At 35.6% G+C, this 14,171-nt stretch overlaps 2 long non-coding RNA genes across 2 annotated transcripts; both read left to right on the plus strand.

The window, feature by feature from the left end:
• The first annotated feature begins 790 nt into the window (after positions 1-790).
• Positions 791-4,408, plus strand: LOC147510624 (uncharacterized). The gene is made up of 6 exons (XR_015216823.1): positions 791-879; positions 992-1,045; positions 2,146-2,229; positions 3,127-3,339; positions 3,433-3,720; positions 4,222-4,408. It is a non-coding gene; the product is annotated as an uncharacterized LOC147510624 (long non-coding RNA).
• A 4-nt stretch (positions 4,409-4,412) lies between these two features.
• LOC147510625 (uncharacterized) lies at positions 4,413-5,360 on the plus strand. Its single transcript, XR_015216824.1, has 2 exons — positions 4,413-4,578; positions 5,169-5,360. It is a non-coding gene; the product is annotated as an uncharacterized LOC147510625 (long non-coding RNA).
• The last annotated feature ends 8,811 nt before the right edge of the window (positions 5,361-14,171 follow it).

Genomic DNA, 14,171 nt, shown 5'->3' on the forward strand with positions numbered 1-14,171 from the left:
TATTGAGGAATAGAGAGTGCATTCCACGCCACTTGAAATGGTGTGGTTTATAAAAACCCAAACGGCACCACTTGAAGTGGTGTGGAATGGAGTCAATTGTTTTGTTTCCCCACCAAGTCAGAAACTAATTATGACCAAAATTATTTTGTGTCCCCACCAACCCAAACGACACTACTTTAAATGGCGTAGAATGGTCCGAACCATTGGACACTAAAATTGACTCCCCATCCTCAAAACACTGTTTTTTGGTGGAATGGAGATAGAGGGTGGATGCACCATTGGACTCAGCCTTAAGGCTAGGTGCAATGGCTCCCCATTTCCTCAAAAGCGGAGGGAGTGGCGGTGGTTCCCCCCCCCCCCCCCTATCTGTATATAACTCTCCATATATAGAGTGTTATTGAGGAATAGATAGTGCATTCCACGTGAGTTGAAATGGTGTAGTTTGTAAAAATCCAAACGGCGCCACTTGAAGTGGCGTGGAATGGAGTCAATTGTTTTGTGTCCCCACTAAGTCAGAAACTAATTATGACCAATTTTTTTTTAAATTCCGCGCCGGTCGAAGTGGCGTAGAATGGTCTAAACCATTGGACACCAAAATTGACTCCCCATCATCAAAACACTACTTTTTTGGTGGAATGGAGATAAAGGGTGGATGCACCATTGGACTCAGCCTAAGCGGGAGTTTTCCTCTTTTTGTTATTGCACCCAGCCTTCCGAAACATAACACATGCCTTCAGCGAAAAAAAAAAGAAAAAAGAAGAGGGCGGAAAAAAGGAAAAGAGGAAAGGACAAACATAAACGAGTGAAGAGAGAAAAAGATAGGTGTTTCGCTGGCGCCACCTCCACCGCCACCGCCACTAGGGTTTTGATTACCTCTTGGTAAGTCATCTTCTCTCACTCCTTTTGTTATTCGCCTTCTTTTCTTTCAATTTCAAAAATCTGTCTTTGGTTGTGATTTTAACACTTAGTTATTTGGTTTTTGATTTCTAAGGTACAATTTCGTATAAATTCTTCTCAAATATCAAACAAGCTTTGGGGATTAAAGGTTCAATTTGTTCAAAGTAACAATTTCATGTACTAATTTATTGCAAGTTTGGGTTTAAGGTCGTGGGGTTGGTTACACTTTTAATTATTTGTTGTTTGATTTGAAAAACAGATTTAGATTTGTGTTTGTACTGTTTGATTTTTGTGATGTGGCATGATTTTTTTAGAATTAGATGAATGTTACTTGTTTCCACGAATTCGAAATTTGGTAGGAGTAGAAATATGTATTACTCAATGTGTGTTGCATGTTGGATCTTTTAGATAGATTGTAGTGAATATTCTACTATAAATATTCAACTATAAACGTTGATCTGGTAATAATATGTATTCTCTTCTTATAATCTTTGTTTTTTAGGTCTGTTTATTGTATGTTTTAACATGGAATTTTGATTATTAGTAGTAAACTTGATGATGAGGATGAAAATTAGATTTGTTTGTGTTTTCTTTTTTGATTTGATTGATTCAAAGTCGAAATTTGTTTATAGTAAGTATTTAAATTTTTAAACTGATTTTATCGACCAACCGATCTCTATTTTTATCAATGATGTTAGTCAGGGATGTTTGTTAATGGAACATCATGAATATCTCGTGATTTCACTTTTTCATTTCCTCTTTAATTTCAAGCTATAAGCTAGTTACGGTCTAAAAAAAACTTTCCATGACTTTTTGTTCAGTAAAGAGATAGTGATTTAACAGCTTTGAATTTTTCATTCACCTACCTAGAAATGATTATGTAGAGATCTGAACAAGTTTCATCTAGACTCTATTTTTTTCCACCTAGAGAATAGCAACACCCTTTAAACTTGGCGGTGGACTGTTTTGTTATATTTCCACTACACCATTTGACTGATTTTGCAATATTTCAAAATTTTCATTAGTAACACTTATACAACCATTTGTAAATTATAAGTGGGACTATTTTCACTATCACGCTCATCTCGCATACAAACCCTTATTAATATACCAAATAATAAGAAAAACGCAAAGAGGGAAAATGAATTCTTGACGTGCCTGCTCATCGGGGTAAGTTATCATCTTCCTCATGTTTCTCCTTCCTTCCTCCTTTTGTAACAATCTTTGATTTTTGTTTTTACCATTTAGGGTTTTTTGAGAAGTTGGTTGGTAGGTACTTAATTGAGCACAACAGTTGCTCGATCTACTGAACAAGGTTGATCTTTTGCCAAGGTAATACATTCTAGGGTATCAATTTTTCGAAATATGGTTTAACTAGGCGGGGTTTTAACTTTCCAAAGGTGGTTACTTGATTTAACACACCTTTTCGTGAACACCCATCCCCGCCACCACTAATTTATCTTGAATTGATGTATGATGATGTGAAATAATATTGCTTCCAATCATAAAGTAAGAAGTGGGTATAAGGGTGTGCTTTGGTTTAATTTCCATTTTGTTTGTAGCCATCATATTTTACATGGATTGGTCAAGTCAGTAGGTTTTATAATGAGTTAGGTGAACAATTGGGTGATTTGATTTTAGAATTGTTGGAATTGTTTTTCTAGCAAAAGTTGGGTGTTGATAGATTTCTCGCTTCCTCTTGTTTAATAATAAGTTGATAAATTTTGCTTATAAGATTCATGGAAATTATGTTGTTTAGGGGTTGGCAAAGAAGTAACTTTTTTGGTTGTTTGAAGATAAGATTAGGATGTTGTGTAGGGGTTGACAAAGAACATAGTGGTGGACTAGTTCTTGATGTAGCTTCACTACGTGTGTCGTTGTTTGTTTGGAAGGAATGGTAGATGGACAGGATGAGAGACATCAATATTTTTTGGAATAAGACAACCTAGAGTTAATTAGAAACTACTTGGTTTTGGAGGTTTTGATGTTTCTTCTAATGACACTTGAGTGGTTCCTTTCAACACAACCACCTCCACCTTCATTTTACTTGCCAAAAGAGCTGCCATATTTCTGTGTGCTGTGTTTAATACCGCAAGTGTGTGTTAATACCATATTTTTCTATGATGATGATGATGATAGAGGAAAATGATTTTCTGGTGCTTGTATGTTGATTTTTCTTGAAATTTGAAGATACCAAGGTATTCTAAGACTCTTGTTTAAAACCTATAGGTCACGAAGTCAGTCGTCAAGTATAACGAATATGCTGCCTATGATCCAAAACATGTATTAGCCTTCTTGCTAAAAGCATGAATGAGGTTTAGAGCGCGCGTGTATCCGCTCTTGCTTTGTGTGGGCAAATGTCAGATGCGCTTGAACTTTATGAAGAAATCAAACAAGTTGGATGCCATCTGGAGCCCAATGCTGTAATAAGCCACGCACATTGTTACGTTTATTTTCTTCCAAAACTCTGTGTCTGCTTGTGGCTTTATGCATGCATTACGACATGTCCTTTTACTAATACTATTGTATTTGTAGGAGCACCTTCAATATGAAGGGGATTTAAATACATTGCTCGAGCTTCTGAAAGAGTTGAAGGATCCTGACTTTTGGTTTGATGGATGTGAAAGAGTTGTTAGATATTGTATTATATGACATAAGTATATAAGGTGCAGTAACAGTCTAGCTAAAACACATTGCTTTGCTGGTGTAGCTAATGTGAATGAAGAAACTTGTTGTTAGATGATACACAAGATGTTGAGGACACACAGCAATTAGCTTGACTTACTGATGTACGCTCTTTCAAATTTCCCAGACATCTTAATGGTAAAGCTATAGTCACTAGCCTTTGATTTTTATTTTCCCTTCCCTTTTTGTCTCTTTGAGTGTGTGTGCACTTGCCTGCCCTGACTATTTGAGTTGAGACATGAAGTAGCTACTTGACTTCCAGTTCAGCTTTCATGTCATTGTGTCATTTGGTATGACCTAAATCATAAGTCCATCAACATTTAGTTGCTCTTTAGAGTTTAGTCGAAAAATCATAGAGAATCTGGATTAGTATATGTGTTGGTGGACAGCATTGAAATGGGGGTTTGCATCCTAGAATGCAGCATCCCTGCTGAAGTAGTCTTGACTTATCATTTGTTACTAGCTACACCTCACCTCTTTTTGTTCATGGACCTTCTGAGAAAGGCTTTGCTAACTTTGCCCTCAACTTTCTAATGGGTGGTGGCATTTCTTTTCTTGTCAGAATTTATGTAACAGTAACAAAGTTATTATTATATCTTGGGTGTTGCATACTATTAAAGATTCTGTACATTGCACTAGGCCTTGAACTTTGCATTAAGGATTACTTCATGAGGCTCTTTAACTTCAAGAAAGATCGAGATGGCTGCTGGAAATGGTTTGCAGGAAACTTGGGATCTGGAGGTGTTGCTGGTGCTTTATCCCTTCTCTTTGTCTATTCTCTGGATTACGCTCGAACCCGTCTGGCTAATGATGCAAAGTCCGCAAAGGGGGGGGAGGGGCAGACAGTTTAATGGTTTGATTGATGTCTATAAGAAGACTTTAAAGTTCGGTGGTATTGTTGGGCTTTACCATGGCTTCAACATTATTGTTTACATGGGTCTGTACTTTGGAATGTATGATTCTATGAAGCCAGTTCTATTAACCGGAAATTTACAGGTTAGTTTTTGATGTTTTCTCTTTTCATTTTAGTTTCAGTTCTTTATTTTTCAGCTTGTCTTGTCTGTGTGTTAGTAATAGTTGTCAGCTTGATAGATTTCTATTATATTATAGAAGGAATTATTATGTTCGTGGGTTTTGGGATTGTGAATTAAAAACTTCATTCTTAATGATTCAACATTACACCTGCATTTAAGTAGAGAGTTCCTTCCTAGCAATCCAAGTAAGTCTTGGGATTGGGTGAATATTTTTCATAGTAGTCATACAAATGTGTTTCCTCTACATGCATATGAGTAGAAAGGTCTATAATTGCTATTCAATTAAGTTTTGGGATTGTGTGAACGTTGTTATAGGCAGTTATACAAATGTGTTTCCTCCACTTGTATCCAACATGTGTTTTTAAGTGTCTGCATTTCCATATGGTTTATAGGCATTGGTACGGTTTAGTTAAATGCCTTTTTGATCTAATTTCTGCCCATTGTTAATTTTTGAGTCATACAAATTTTGTTAACTTTTCCCTCGACTTTCTCTAATGGTTGATGTCTGCTGATGTATCCAAAACTGCTGCTGCTCCAATTGAACGTGTGAAGCTTTTGATCCAAAACCAGGATGAGATGATCAAGTAAGGGCGTCTCTCTACGCCAAACAAGGGTGTTGGGGAATGCTTCAACAGAACAATCAAGGAAGAAGGATTTGGGTTTTGGCATCTTGGCATGTGTTGTATTTGTAATTGGGCTATGTTAATTGGAAATGGCATATATGATAACTGTTAGTATAATGGATGGATAGAAGCATTTGGTTCATTTATTGTGGTATGAAAAGGGTGCAAGGTTTATATCACTGTATGTGGCCTGCCAAAAAAAGGCCATGAAATTCATTTTTTTTTACAAATAAATAGGTGCGCAGGAGAGAGTATTTGAGTGAATCTAGGACACTCATCAGGCAGGAGTGAGGGTGTATTGCACCAAAAAGTACTGCAATAAATGTCTCTCATGACTGCGTACAGGTGCACCCTATGCATAATAGACGTTTTCAATAAATTATTAGTATCGGCTTCCAAACCGTTAGTAATGTTTTAACGTAACAGAAATAAAAAGCGTTAGAAAGGGGGAATTGCTTACCATTTCATATTGGGAACAAATTATGAACAAAATTTAGTACCGTTACTAATAACTGAAAATTGTAACAGTTGATATGTGTTGCTGAAATTAATTTCAGTAACATTTGATAACCGTTAGTAAGATATCTAACGGATATTATGTATTACTAATTTTCGTTACTATTAATTTGTCACGCTTTTGTGTCAACGCAAGATAACTGTTACTAATTATTTTTTGCAACGGATGTATATCCGTTACTAATTAGCTGTTATGGTGTAGTGCAGCTAACCCGATACGAATCCAACACAAAATTAGTGGGTTCACGTTGGAAAAAATGCTTTTGGGTCATTTAAGGGTTCACTCGCCGAACCTGTCAAATAAATGGGTCATTTTGGGTAAGGGCACATATGTTAACCCGAGTAACCCGTTAGTAGACCCGATTTGTCCTCATGTCTAATGGGTCGGGTCATCAACCTGTGACCAATATAACATGTTTTAAGATAACTTTCCTTTTTTTAAGATATCATCATCCGAACTACCTAAACTAAACGACTAAAAATGAGAAGGATTAGCCGTCAGATTCATTCGATAAAGATATGTTTCGTTATTCAATTTTCATTGATATGTAGATGAATTATGGATGATTTTTTATACGAAATATATGATATACTAAATATTATTTCTCAATATTAATTTGGTTAATTTTATGGTGTATTTTACATACATGTTACCGCCTCTATATGGTATCTATGAATTCGATCCGAAATTGAATTCACCGCTGGCTTAGCGGGTCATATGTTCGGTAACCTGTTATATAGGGGTTGGGTTTGGGGTTGACAACCTCAACACGATTAGTAATTGGGTTGGGTATCGGTTTTCTCTCCTAACATGTGACCTGAATATGACCCAACACAACCCATTGCCACCCCTAATAGGGACAAAACTTATTTTTTTCTTTATTGTCCAAATTGATTTAGGCAACATTAAACAAAACAAATTCCAGTGTGTCACTTAAAATCTAAATATCTAAGGCTAAAATTATTTAAATTACTTAATTAAATACGTGTATTTTCTTCATGGACATCAATAATGAAATAAGGTGCCTAATGAAATTTTGAAATTATGTGTATTTTTCAACAAGGAAATTTTGGGATGACTATAGTCTATAGCATAGTACAAAATATTAGGATATGGCAAGAAATATCGATCTCTGATTTATGGATATGTATCGTGGATATATCCCCCTCTTTGGGGATATTTGACACCCACATGCAAATATCGTGGATATATCCAAAATATCGATAAATATCATAGATATTGTGGATATTTCTTGATATATCATGATATATAATTTATATTTATTTGAAATATAATGATAAATATTCCTCATAAATATTACCGACCTCTAAATATTAACCTCAAATATTAAATAAAATTGTTAACTAACAAAATATCACAAAATATCTCCAAATATCGCATATATTGTAAATATCGTTTAAATATCGTCGATATTTACAGTTGAATATATCCTGGAGCATATCGTGATATTTATGTAATATGTATCCTTTTCTGATATCTCGATATATATCGCAATTGTTTATACTATGGACTATATTATGTCACAAGAAATGACATACCCGAACAATATTGTAATAGGATATGCCTTTCGTACCATTTCTCCTGATTTTTTTTGGATGAGTATAGAAATGGATAGAAATGAGGACCCAAACAATGTCGATTGGTAGGTGCCATCATCATGGTTCATTTCTTGAGTTTTACACTTTTACCCACTTAGTACGTCAATATAAAAGGGTCAAATTAATCATGGCTAAAGCTAGTTAGCTAGGTAGGGTGCGCTGGCTCTATTGCCCAAAACCAAGGGTTAGAGACGTGAGCAAGAGTGCCACATGTAAGAAGTTGGTGGATTGAGTCAAGTCAGTGAACAATATGTGCGTACCTGCAAGTCTGCAACCGGATATTCATGGATTTCTCATGTTTTCTGAAACTTAATGTAACATAACCCATAGTAAAAGTCAATTCCAATCAAACTAATACGTGCTGAACTAGTGAACCACACAATAATGAGTTGATATGATTTACCAACATTACAAGCCAAATCCTGGGCAGTTTAAGCGCCTATTAATCGCCGCATAAGCGTTATGCGCCCCTTGACCGATCCAATCAAGAAAAAATTTAGAGGTATGAGCGGCTGGGCAGTTTAAGCACCTATTAATCAACGCATAAGCGCGCGCCCCTCGACCGATCCGATCAAGAAAAAATTTAGAGGTCTAAGCGGGTGCCATAAAATGGATAATTTTTTCCACTTAATCGGCGATTAATCGGAAAATCGGTATAAAAAAAGCGCCGATTAATAGGTTTATAGTTTTTTTTTTTATTTTTTCAAGCTCACAAAAAACCCCAAAAAAAAAAAGCGCACGAATCTATATATTGAAAACGTTTCACTTCACTGAGGAAATAATCAAAACCGTAAAAAGTGAAAAACCACCAAATAAAACTCTTAGGCCAGCTAGCACTCCACCACTCAGGCTTGTAGTTTTTTTACTTTATTTTGTTTTAGGTTGCTATATCACTTATATGTGACATATGTATTATAGGTTAACTAAGGTGATTAATTCCAATTAATCCCCGATTAATTCCGATAAATCGCTATAAGCTTTTAGAGCGATTTGCTCCCGATTAGTGCTTAAACTGCACAGTGAAGCTATAAACATTTTCGACATTTAGTGAAATTACATCAATTATGACATTTCGAATTCAAATGACATATTTCATGAAATTCCATTGTTGATATCCTTGTGGAAAATACACATATTTTATACCGACCTCTATTTTATAAATGCACAATTAAGTAATTTAAAACCCGACATTAGGTCTTAAAACATGGCAACCCTTAAAACCTTAAAACATTTATAAATTTAAGTGACAAGTTGGAATTTGTATAACGCTGCCTAAATATTATGGACATAAATCACTGAATTGAAAAGAAAATAAAAGATCCGAATAAATGGTATGGGGCCAAATAATTAACACCAATCTATATAACAAAGAAGGGTGGTGCTGGACATCCAACACCACCCCCTAACCTTTGGATCTAGCTTATGAGGTGGCAAATCTTAGGGCTTATGAGGTGTGGGTTGTTTAATAGTGTGGAACAAGAGTGTTGCATCATTCTTGAAGTCAACAAATGCGGCTAGACTTTTAGTGGACTTCGGTTGGGTTTTTCTCTATTGGAGTTTTTTAGTTGGGCTTCGGTTGGAGTTTTTTTAGTACGGGGGGCGGATGCACGTCGGGGTGCCGGCGTATCTATAGTACGGGGGGAGGATGCGTGTCGGGGGCGCCGAAGGCGCGTATTTGTGATCTAACAAAACAGAATGTTGTGGGGGCCCGAAGGACCACACCCGGCGGCTACAAATCTTCCTCACAAAATATGACATGGCGAATCCAAGTGATTTAGGGGTTTGTGCAATTTTGTTAAACCAAATTATTATCCATGTGATCTATCTAAAAATCACTCAAAAGTCAACAATTGCGGCTGGGCTTATAAACACTGGGCTAGCCTATAAACTGTTGGGCCTCCAAATTTAACATGGTACTATATATAGGGCTGGCCCAATTGATGCTATTGGTTTATGGATAATGACCAATTGGACTGGTAGAGGAGATAGCGCCGAAGGCGCGTCGAGTTCATCAGTGTCGTACGACACGGGCATACCCCAGTAATGAACAAAAGATAAAAATAAGAAGAAGGCCAAATAAGAAATAAATTTGTTTAGTACTAATTTGTAATTAACACCAATAATTGGATAATTAATACTTAAATTCTTAATAACACCGTAGTAATTTAGCCATAGTAATTAACCACTATGCGATGGTCAACATAGATGGTCATCGAGGCCTAGATCATGATCCTCATCAAAGCCTACTTCACAGCCTTCACTAACCCAATTAGTCAATATGCTACACCTGCTTCCACATGATTTTAGTGGCACCTTGCTCATAAAAGCACCACGTGGGAATATCTCCCTCTATCTCTTATTTTGATCGGGTGTATTTGAGATCAAACAACACAACCCCTGTTTTGTAACTACCTCTCGTTACCATTCTATCAAAACCCCACACCCATCAACTTTCTTCTTCGCACCCTTGCCACTAAAAATTAATGCACATCGTATCAGCCACATACTTTAGTCTCTGTTCTGCCTTGTTTTGTAAATGGTTACTCTCACAACAGACTTGGGGACTCAAAACAAACAAGGACACCATCAACAATATGTCACTATCTGCTCTTATTCTGATCGTATATAATGGCTCCCCATAACCACTTCTCTCCAGCACTCTCATCTATTTCTCAAAATTATCACTCTCAAGCTCTCTTTACAAACTAAGAGAAACGAGGGCTGGTTTTTAAGAGAGAAACTCTAACATTTTCAAGGTCTTCATAGTTTTGAAGCAAACATGGTTCTTCTAAGGAAAAGTAAGGAGACTAAACTTGGTTTGGCTTTCAAATTTTCAATTGCCAACACTAAGTGAAAATGATTAGTGTTGTGAGGACCATAATGTTAATGTGAATCAACGCCCCTAAACTTAGTGCTCACTTTACATGGTTTGTGTTCTTGGTTCTTCAGATCTATGAATATAGCGTATGTTACAGCATATTACTATAAGAAAAGGAAAAAATATGCCGAGTTGCATATTCTTAACTTGGTTTAGATATGCATATGTCATATTTTGTTGCATATGAGGAATCCGAGGACCTCAAATGACATACTTGTTACTTAGTTCAAATTAAATCACTAACAGTTACATAGTCTGTGCATTTTCTTTGATTATTGGCATGTTATCCACATATTTTAAATTAAATTGTGATAGATTGGTTCTTGGACAAATGAAACATGTTTTCGAACTAGAAGACTTTTTGGTGTGTTTGTGTTTAGCTTGCTTCTTTGATACTTGTATTGAGCACATATGTTTTGATATTTATATATTATGATCTTATCTCTCTTACTTTGGTAGCTGTTTTATATGGACTTGTTTTCTATTGTAGGTGCACAACACCACCGACCACCCAGAGTACCTAGTAACAACTATAATATTTATGAACAGGTCAATTTGGTGCAATTAGAGTTGGAGGTTTTTATACTACATGTGAAAGATATGAAAAGGGCTTCGAATCAGCACTAGCGGAACTCAAGGACAGTGTTATTACAACACTGAGTAGCCTGTTTTATGAATGGAAGGGACCCATACTGAAAGATATACATGCAGGCATTGAGATAATTGATGCGGAGAGCTACGAACGAGATGTCTTTAAGACACCTCCCCTTGTGAGAAGAAGCAATATGTTCCCTTCACCGGACACTCCTTTTTCAAAGAGGAAGATAATAACAGAGGTAATTGTGTGAGTTTGCTACTATTTCTGTACTTAGATTAACTTTCATATTCATGACTTGTGAACGATTTTATAGTCTGATCTATTGATGGCTTGTTAGTTGGGATGTTCATAGAGTATCAAATTGAAATATATACCACATAAAGTGTCATATTCAGAACTGATTTCATAGTACTAAACACACCTCAATATATCACATAGCGTATCATATTGAACAATATATGACATAAAGTGTGATATTCATAACTGATTTGATAGTAGTGAACACACCTCAATATGTCACATAGATTGTCATATTAAAAATTATACCACATATAGTGTCCTATTCAGAACTGATTTCACATTCGTGAACACAACTCAATATGTCACATAGAATCATATTTTCAATTAGAGCACATAACTTGCCATATTCAGAACTTCTTTCATAGTAATGAACACACCTCAATATGTCACATAGTAATTTATTCACTTTCTAGATTGAATCGGACAACAAGGTTGAAGATTATCCATTTAAAGATGTGAAGGCAGACTGGGTACAACCTCACATACTACTAACAGTGGAGGAAGCAACTGTATTCCACTCAATATACTCACCTTGTGGAAAAGCAGGGTAAATGGTTATGCCAATTTTGTACATGGTTAATTTCAGTAGAACTGCATCCAACCCATACTGAATTCCTTTTCTTTGGTGTAAGGACTTCATCGTGGACTTCAACAGATGGTCGGAGCACAGATCCACATTTAAGTGCTTACTTGGGAATGGCAGAGTATCTAGCTTCGTATGTTACGATCGCATTTTGTTGTGATGTTTTTAAATTAGAAACTACTAATGCTTTTGGGATTACAAAATAATTTAATTACCTTGCTACTTGTTATATTTGGTGTAGTTGTTCTTTGCTTGGTGTGCGTACCTGAACGCGGAGGAAAACAGCAAGCCTACGAACAACAATAAGCACTATTACTACCCTATGCTAATGGGTGCGAGTAAGGTATGAAGTGCAAATGGTTTTGTTCTATAATAAAAGGTTAACATGATGATGTTTTGCGTATCTAATGTTGTTTTTTGTAGGATAAAATAAAAAATGAGATGCAGCTAACTTCCGCGGCTCATGCAATTTACTTGGACAATGATATTAGTGAATATCGAAGGGTAAGATGATTCTACAATGACTCATGGTTTGATAAGGCAGTTCCCAACTTTGGTAGAAAGTTCCACCTTGAACTACTTTTGATTGTAGTTTGTGCCCGTCGTAGATAGTAATCACTGGTGGCTATATGTCTTTGATCCTAGTGATCGCAAAGTTGTGATATTGGACTCTCTTACGGGTAGCGCATCCTACATTTGTGGAGGGACGGATTCGATGAAGTCTATGGTTTGTTTTGTAACTTCAAGTATTTTTGTGATCATTTGAGAATATCTCATAGTCCACGCTTCATGTTTTCGACCTATAACTGACTTTTGTGTTTTCTTAGGTTACCAAAATGTACTACGTACACTTTGTCTGTGATTGGAGATTTCAATGCCAAAAATTGTGGTGTGAAAGACTGGGTTATTGAGAAATGCAAAGATGTGCCACAACAATACAATGGGTATATAACTTATCTTATGGCCCTAACTTATAGTTTCAAATTTGAGTTTAGTGCAATCTTTGAAAGTATAGTCACTACGTATCTTTATATGTATAGCTTTGACTGTGGGGTGTTCATGATGAAATTCATGGAGCTTTAGGACGGGGAAAAGTTGGTATAGTGGTTTGATCAGGTAACTATCTCACACAATCTAGTATCTTTCTCATCGTCCAATTAATTATCTATAGTTTGGTTACCTTACATTTTCATTTTGACTAACCACGCAGATTTGTATATGAACTTGCAGGAGGATATGCCTTATTTCCAGCAACACATTGCTGTCTCAATGGTAATGTCAAAACTAAACAAACTGCGCCCATAGATGATATGGACAGCGTATGCTTCGGGAAGTTTTCACGTCTTTTTTTTTTGCCTCGATAGTTTGGAGACGTTGAAACTCAAAGACCTAAGCTTTTTGTGAATCTTGCAATTAGCCTTAACACAACATCTCTATCGTAGTGTTGTTCTTTTGGGAACTTTTTGTGAGATATGTAATGTAAGTTGACTTGTGGTGGTTTGTTTTGTTTATGATGGGATACAATGCTGTTATTTCTCTACTTATATTAACTTTCATATTCATGACTTATGAACGATTTTATAGTTTGATCTATTCATGGTTTGTTGGTTGGGATGTTAACAGAGTGTCAAATTGAAAATTATACACTTTTTAAGTGTGATATTCAGAACTGATTTCATAGTATTGAACATGCCTCAATATGTCACATAGAGTATCATATTGAAAATTATACAACAATAAGTGTGATATGTAGAATTGAGTTCATAGTACTGAACACGCCGCAATATGTCACATAGAGTATCATATTTCAAATTATACAACAATAAGTGTGATATTCATAATTTATTTCATAGTACTGAACACGCCTCAATATGTTACATAGAGTATCATATTGAAAATTATATGACAATAAGTGTGATATTCATAACTGATTTTATAGTAGTGAGCATATGTCACATAGATTGTCATATTGAAAATTATACCACATATAGTGTGATATTCATAACTGATTTCATAGTCGTTAACACAACTCAATATGTCACATAGATTGTCATATTGCAAATTAGACCACATAAAGTGTCATATTCAGAACTGCGTTCATAGTAATGAACACACTGTAATATGTTACATAGAGTATCATATTGAAAATTAGAGCACATAAAGTGTCATATTCAGAACTGCTTTCATAGTACCTCAGTGTCTTGAACACACCTCAATATGTCACATAGATTATCATATTGAAAAGTAAAGCACATAAAGTGTGATATTGTCAAAACTATTTTCAACTATCATATCCTCATTCCAAAAAAAAAAATGAAGTCAAATTAACAGACACCATTTAAAAAGGAAAAGGAAACAAGCCAAGTTTTTTATTTCATAAAACAACTCATAAGCAAATATAACTAGTCCATTCTTCAAACAAGCAGGTCATGCAAAT

Source organism: Coptis chinensis, chromosome 3, assembly GCF_015680905.1.
Source record: "Coptis chinensis isolate HL-2020 chromosome 3, ASM1568090v1, whole genome shotgun sequence".
In the NCBI taxonomy this organism is placed as follows: domain Eukaryota; kingdom Viridiplantae; phylum Streptophyta; class Magnoliopsida; order Ranunculales; family Ranunculaceae; genus Coptis; species Coptis chinensis.